Source organism: Mytilus galloprovincialis, chromosome 8 (genome assembly GCF_965363235.1).
Source record: "Mytilus galloprovincialis chromosome 8, xbMytGall1.hap1.1, whole genome shotgun sequence".
In the NCBI taxonomy this organism is placed as follows: Eukaryota; Metazoa; Mollusca; class Bivalvia; order Mytilida; family Mytilidae; genus Mytilus; species Mytilus galloprovincialis.
Genome location: NC_134845.1, coordinates 38,887,137 through 38,895,122, shown reverse-complemented (window position 1 = coordinate 38,895,122; position 7,986 = coordinate 38,887,137).

Here is a 7,986-nt window from a genome sequence, read left to right as displayed (position 1 = left end):
CTGTTGTTATATTTTCAATGATTTACATAAATTATTCAGTCCTACAACCCTCATGCATGCTTTGAGTTTTGAATCTGGGTCAAACCAAAGCTTTTAATAATTGGCATTTGCTGCTTCCAATCATACACCATTTAGAAGTAAAAGTAAAACTGGTCTGCTTGGAGATAGAATTGTTTAATTAAGCAGGGTGATATGTCTTCTTAAGGGAATTTTTCCTTGTGAGCAAGCATGTTGAAAATTCAATTCTGTTGTCATGATGCAGTGGCAGATCCAGAATCTTTCTTAAAAAGGGGGGGGGGGGGGCAATACCTTTTTATGTTAACCTGTTTTGGCCTGTTTCAAGATGTTGTTAACTGTTATCTGCTGTTCACTGTTTTCAACCCACTTTGTTAACTGTTATTAGCATTTTTGCATTTGTTGTTAACTGTTTTGGCCAAATCAAGGTGTCTTTAACATGTTAACAAACCCCCTGTTGACCCCTCTTAAAGGGGGGTTGGTGGTGGTTCTAACTGACCTAACTTGGGGCCCACTCCAGTCATGCTTCAGTAATTCCCTATATAAACAACCAAATATTTCCCAAGAAAAAATGGGTGGCCCTGCCAATGTGATACTATATTTGGTGTTGGCATTAAAGGAACTATCGATTGGTCAACTAAAATTGAATGTGTCCATTAATCTGAAGAATGACTGATTGGGTTTTCTGTTTTTTTCTACAAATAATCAAGACAATATCTTATTTGTATAGTAAGATATCTTGTCATTCCTTTCTTACTACAAAAATAAAACCAAGAAAATTTCTAATACAATAATTACAAACAAGCAAAAATAACCAGTGGGACTTTTGTGGTAAAAAGACAACAATATAAAAGAAAATATCCATCGTTTGTGTAATAAGAAGATATGTCAAATAAGTCTTATTTAAAGTCTACAAGACAACATATTATCATTTGATTGTATAGCTCAAATTTTGGGCACCATGATTGGTTAATAAAATTATCTATCTATCTATTAACCTTCAACACAATTGTCAATTCAACTCTTTAAGAGTTACTGTCCTTGAATTTTAAACATTTCTTGTTTATTGGAAAAAAAAACTATTATAGTAGATCAAAAGAAAATAATCAGAAATGAATATCAACTGCAAAATACTAACAAAAAAGAGACATTAAGTTATAAAAGAGGGACGAAAGATACCAAAGGGACAGTCAGACTCATAAATCTAAAACAAACTGACAACGCCATGGCCAAAAATGAAAAAGACAAACAAACAACAGTACACACGACACAACATAGAAAACCAAAGAATAAACAACACCAAAAAACCAAAAAACTAGGGGTGATCTCAGGTGCTCTGGAAGGGTAAGCAGATCCTGCTCCACATGTGGCACCCATTATAAAGTATCTTCTAGTCTGCAAGTCACTCTGCATTATTATTATACCAGGCAATGTTTTAAATGCCAAAAGGAAGACATATGTACTCATTCTGAAAGGCTGTGAGGTCATTGATACAAATTAGAATTTTAAAAAAACCTGAATGGGTCTATCAATACCCATGTTACATCTATCTTTAAAAACCCAAATGTTGCAAAACACCTCTCCTTCCTCTATGACAAATATGTTGTTGTCCCAGCAGATAAAGCCAAACAACATCGTTTGTGTGTAAATCACATTACACAAACAGATTGATAAATTGATTAGGTATTCAAAATTCACTTGGAAACTCAACGTAAGCCCCACAACACTTACCAAGGAGGAAATCCCGGATAATCCTATGTCTGTTCTATGTTCCTTTGGAATTTCTACCAAAGACGAAAAACTGTATCATCCATCATACACTGTATTTGAATATCTAAATTACATAAGTGTCCTTACAAACAACGTTGTATTGCTGGATCTTCCATGCTCCTTGAAACTTCTTTCTAAATAATTAACACCAATTTCATCAGCAATTGAAACCGGGCTTAAAAGTTACATGTATTGTGACAGAGGCGGATTTAGGGGACAGGGCCCAGACCCCCCTCTTTTTTTTGAGAAAAAAAAATGGTTGATTATATAGAGAATCACTGAAGCGTGACGGAAATGGGCCCCCTCTAAGGCAGCCATTGGGACCCCACTTATGAAAATTTCTAGATTCGCCAATGTGTGAAACTAACTATTCTAGATGCAGCTTTATGAGTAGTAACAGATTGATACTACAATAAATAATTCAATTCAATATTTATTGGAAAGGGCACAATAGAGGCGTGATGCATGTAACAATAAGTCATAATCAACACTGAGTTAATATGTGTTATGTTATAGATAATGCATATTTTAAGGTTTTTCTTGTCGTAGAACACACCTCGGGGTGTCGGGATTGATCAAATGAAAGACCGACCGAAGAAGATCTTTCTTTGGACAATCCTGACACCCCGAGGTGTGTTCTACATAAGGTGAAAATAATTCACTAAAATAAAACTCACTAATTAAGATATAAAAGTGTGTTATCATTGTCCAGTTATATTAAAAGAAAATCCGCATTACGACCATGGATGATATAGATTTGTTAGAATGGGACCGGATTTTTCTTACGCAAAGTTCGTATTCTCAAGTAAGGGACTTATCATTATTTATCTGGGAGGGGGGCTGGTCAAAATACAGGGGGGATCAAGTTTTTTTTATGTATGTGGAAAAGGGGGGTTCAAATTTTATATAAATTCAAAGTGGGGGGATCAATATTTTTTGCACATGAAACTGAGTAGTTAAAATACTTCCAACAGACAAAATTTCAAAAAGAACATTACAACAGTTGAATGGAAATATATTTTTACCACCATTCATACAATTAAGTAAGACATCACAAGACTTTGTGGTGATGTAGTAAGCTGTCATTTTGTCCCATTTAGAATGCATAGGTGCTTCATCATGTTCATAACCCGATTAATCCAGTCGTTATATTACACCCACTTCGATCACAACATTAACAAGCATTAGTGCCAACTTATGTTATAATAAGTTAAAAGTTTGAGAGAAATTAAGTATAAAAATTAAAATGAAATCTACAGCGATTTGTGCAAAACTTTGTCAAACAAATAAAATCACGCTGCATCATGAAAGAATATAGTGTAGAGCAATAAGTTCTCCAATAAATGGTCAAATATTCTGCATAAAACCAGTTGAATATTGATACAAAAGATGACTCTGAGATGACAACACCACTAATGCACCTTTTTGCTTTCATTATCGGATCCCTTTGGGTCCATTTATACCTCTCATTGCAAAGTTTGTACTTTTAAGGCTAATGAATCAAAATTTTGGGGTTACTATCACACATTTATAAATGAAACATGACAACAAATGAGTAATTGAATTGTTCTGATAGCTGAAAGCATAAACTATCCATACAGGTATCAAAATTCACGTAAAACTTAAGTTTAGGCAGCATATAAGAGAGGGACAATTTAATAGCACCTGAGATCACCCTTAGTTTTTGGTGGGGTTCGTGTTGCTTATTCTTTAGTTTTCTATGTTGTGTCATGTGTACATGTACTATTGTGTGTCTGTTTGTCTTTTTTATTTTTAGCCATGGCGTTGTCAGTTTATTTTCGATTTATGAGTTTGACTATCCCTTTGGTATCTTTCTTCCCTTTTTTTGAATAGATCATTCTTAGTAAATAATGTGCAGTTACTGTCTCAACAAGTTTCTTTAATAGCCCAATAAAGGAAATTAGAAAAAATAATAGCTCCCCAAAGCACTGGCTTGCTCTACCCATTTATATTCATGAAAGAGTCCTAGCTATGTCAAGGCAAGTTTCCTTCAAATATGGTTTTGGACTCAATTCACTGAAAATATTTCATGTTTGCAATATTTCTGTGAAATAACATGATAAGTGTTTTGCATGTTAAAATTTTGGCATGTTTAATAGAGGGGGGGTCACATTTTTTTAATTTTTTTTACAGGGGGGGATCAAATAAAAACAGATAAATTTTATGGGGGGATCAAGAAAATTTTATACTTTTGATTTCAAAATGACCAGCCCCCCCTCCCAGGTAAATAATGATAAGTCCCTAAGTGAAGAAAAAGATAGTGACATTCTAAGTTATTTTGATTTAAAACCAAGTGATAATGATTTGGAAATTACCCGTCATCAGTTTAGACACGGTCAATCAGAGACAGTTAAATCCCTTCAAAACAAAATAGAGGAATCGGTGCCGAAAAATTCAGTCAAAAATATAAATGGGGTTACAATGCTTTCAATAGTTGGCAAGCCGAGCCCCGTTTACGTCCAATATCAGATAATTTAGGAATTCCTCCGAATTGTTTGCAAAAGGATTTGGTACACATGGACAAACCAGAACTGTCCACTTCGTTACAATATTTCATAGCAGAGGTAAAACAAAAAAGACGGAGGTACATATCCGTCCAACAGTATTTATGACCTGTTTTCCTCAATACAGGGTTATATTCGTCACCAGAAATCGTCCAGTATTAACTTCTTCGCGGATCCCGAATTTCTTAGAGCTAGACAGGTGTTAGATGCTGTCATGAAAGAAAGGGCAACTGAAGGTCTCGGTGCAAATACGCGCAAGCAGGCTGATGTGATATCGGTAGATGAAGAAACGTCATTATATGATAAGGGTATCCTTGGTGTGGATAATCCCAAACAACTTCTAGACACATTGCTTTATTTATGTGGTTTACATTTTGCATTAACGGGGGAGGCAATGAACACCGACGGCTCAGACTTAATTCCAATCCTCAATGATAACTGGCCCGTTTCAAGATAAGGATGCTAAATTAAGATACCTGTTGTACAAAGAGGATGTTTCAAGATAAGGATGCTAAATTAAGATACCTGTTGTACAAAGAGGATGTTTCAAAAGCTAACGCGGGTGGCCTTAAGCACAGAAAAGTCGTTCCAAAATGTGTCCGAGCATTTGAAAACCCAGAAAACAGAAATAAATGTATTGTCACAATATTTGAAAAGTACAAGTCACTCTGGTAAGTAGCTTATTATTTATTAATAACTTTATAAAAAGGGGGCGGTTATTTAATGCGTTAATGCTTTTCAACACTTACAAAAAAAACCCGACACATGGTATTCCTTGTACGTTAAAATGAAGATAAAAGAGGGGAGAAAGATACCAGAGGGACATTCAAACTCATAGGTAAAAAATGACAACGCAAGTGGTATCCCCTCCCCTAATTTAAAAGCCGTTTCTGTACCGATTTCCTTATAAAGGTTGCATTAACTTTTCCAATACGAATCCACAGGATTTCATACTTCCTATCGTGCTTCAATGAATATGATAAAATCTGAAATATTTGTTGATCTAATCTAACATAATTTCCTTTTACAGCTTATTTCCTAATGCATGTAGGGTAATACTTTGGTTAGCTTGTTTGCCCTGTTACATTTATTGACAATTGTAGTTGGGATAACTTTCAATCAAATTTAAATATATGCTTGTTTAATAGTACTATTTTGATTGCAGATGTCAATCTTAAATACAATGCTTCAGCTTACAGTTATACAAACAAATTACGTTAACCAGCCAAAGTGTTACGTCCCTTTTCTATTTTTGATATTTTAATCAAAAATTCAAAAAATCAAACTTTCAAAAAGTGAAATAATCAACATTGCACGAAGGTTTCATATTTTAGAAGTTTGATCAAAATCCTAAACTATCAAATTTAAAAACAATATTTAGAATTTTAATATTTTAATAATTTGGTTAAAATTTCAAAATTTCAAAACTTTTACACAATTTGAAATTTTGATATTTTAAAACTTTGATCAAAATTCCAAAAATCCAAAATTTAAAACTTTTTAAAACTTTGAATTGATAAGTGTTACACGGACCCTCTGTATTCTGTCTACTGTTTTCTTTGAAATGTTTACTATTTAAGGGGTCATATCAGTTGCATATATATTAAAATAAGTAAAACATGTGACTCAACCAATCGTATGATTGATAACAAATATGAAAAATAAATAAGCCATTCAGAGCGTTCCCCATATCATGGTGTTTAGATCGCAAGAATCACAACTAGTATGCCTCCTTAGAGAGTACAATTATTTTTCGCGTTTCATAATAATCATGGTGTTTACATCGCAAGAACCACAACCATTATACATCCTTAGAGAGGACAATTATTTTTCGCGTTTATATACATGTAAACTACGCTTATACTACTTTAATATATAGAGAATCTCTGTATTCTGTCAGGGACTTTTTATGTGAGTATAGAAAATCCCTGATTCTGTCTACTGTTCTCTTTGAAATGTTTACTATTGAAGGGGTCATACCACTTGCATATATCTTAAAATAAGTCTTCATCTAAAACTACCTCGACCAAAAACTTTAACCTGAAGCGGGACAGACGGACGGACGACCGAACGAACGCACGGATGCACAGACTAGAAAACATAATGCCCATAAATGGGACATAAAAATTTATTGTTGAAAGGGAAAATAGTGATTTGGCAAAAATGAAAGTAAGGTAGAGATTACAGGGAGGCAGGACCTTTTTTCGGACGTCGGGATCGAGGGTTTTAAGCTCGGGATTTGGGGATTGATCCTTACGGGATCCGGGAATATATTTTTCGATTTTGGGATTTCGGGATATGAATTTCTTTAAATTCTGTATCTCGGTATTTCATGGTTTTAAGCCCGGGATTTCGGGATCAGGACCCCTCCGACAACCCCTCGAATTAGCCTTAGTCGGTCTTAGTCATTTATACATGATTCATATCCTACCATTGGCATATTAATAAAACTCTCTAAGAAAAAGCACTGATGGATTGTCCTGGAAGCATATTTTATTAGACCAATAGTGGTCTATATATAAGCAGTTACATTTATTTCATGTTTTAAACGGTGCAAATTTTTTTTTTATTTTATTTGACTTTTACCAAAAGAAGCATTGTAGCAAAGGAGCAGAATAGTTGTGGTCTGAGGACAGACGCACGAAAATAATTGAATTTAACAGAAAGGAAACAAATATCGGACTTTGGAAAAAGGGGAGAAGGCTTTTGATACCTTTTATGGAATTCTCCATAAATAATATCTTTTACAAAAATTCATCCTACAACAGTTCACAAGCTGTATATGCCCGCGATTTCGCGGGTGTGTTCTAGTTTACACTAAAATTAGCTATGTAAAATACATTTTCTTTTCAGTAAAATGTCATTGCAGATTTTGGCAGTATAAAAGTACATATTTTCATCTGTGAATAAAAATATAAACTTATCGTCATCAGACAATTGCATAAAAATTAACATTGAATAGAGATGCTTGATAAAACAAATAACAACGCAAATCTTCATACACAGGACATTAACATAACCAATACTATTAAATACAATATGGTCGGTCAACTAACGGCCTAATTTATGTACAAACAAAAGAACGAAAAACAAATATATAAAATATCAACAAACGACAACCAGTGAATCGAACAGGCTCATGACTGGGGACAGGCTTATTCACACAGAATGTAACGGGGTTAAACATGTTAGCGGGATACCAACCCTCCACTAACCTAGGACAGTGGTGTAACAGAACAACATAAGAACGAACTATAATGAGGGGGGGGAATAGGGGGTCCGTTAACATGTTAACAACACCTCGATTTTGGCAAAAACAGTTAACAAAAAATGCAAAAATGCTGATAACAGTTAACAAAGTGGGTTGAAAACAGTTAACAGCTTAAATTGATCTAAGATAACAGTTAACAACACCCTGAAAAGGGCCATAACAGGTTAACACAAAAAGGTATTGCCCCCTGCCCCCTCTATAATCAAAGCACCAAGGGTGCTATAGGCAGTTAATTAAAAAAATTAAAAAATAAACCAAGGCAAACGTGGCAGAAATTGAGAATTATATTGTGGAAGAATTATCAAAAAATGTTTGTACCTTAATGTTTCCACTATCCAATCCTATCATCTAAAATTTTTATAGTCTCAGAAATAACTAAAAAAATAATTATAGTGAATTCAACCT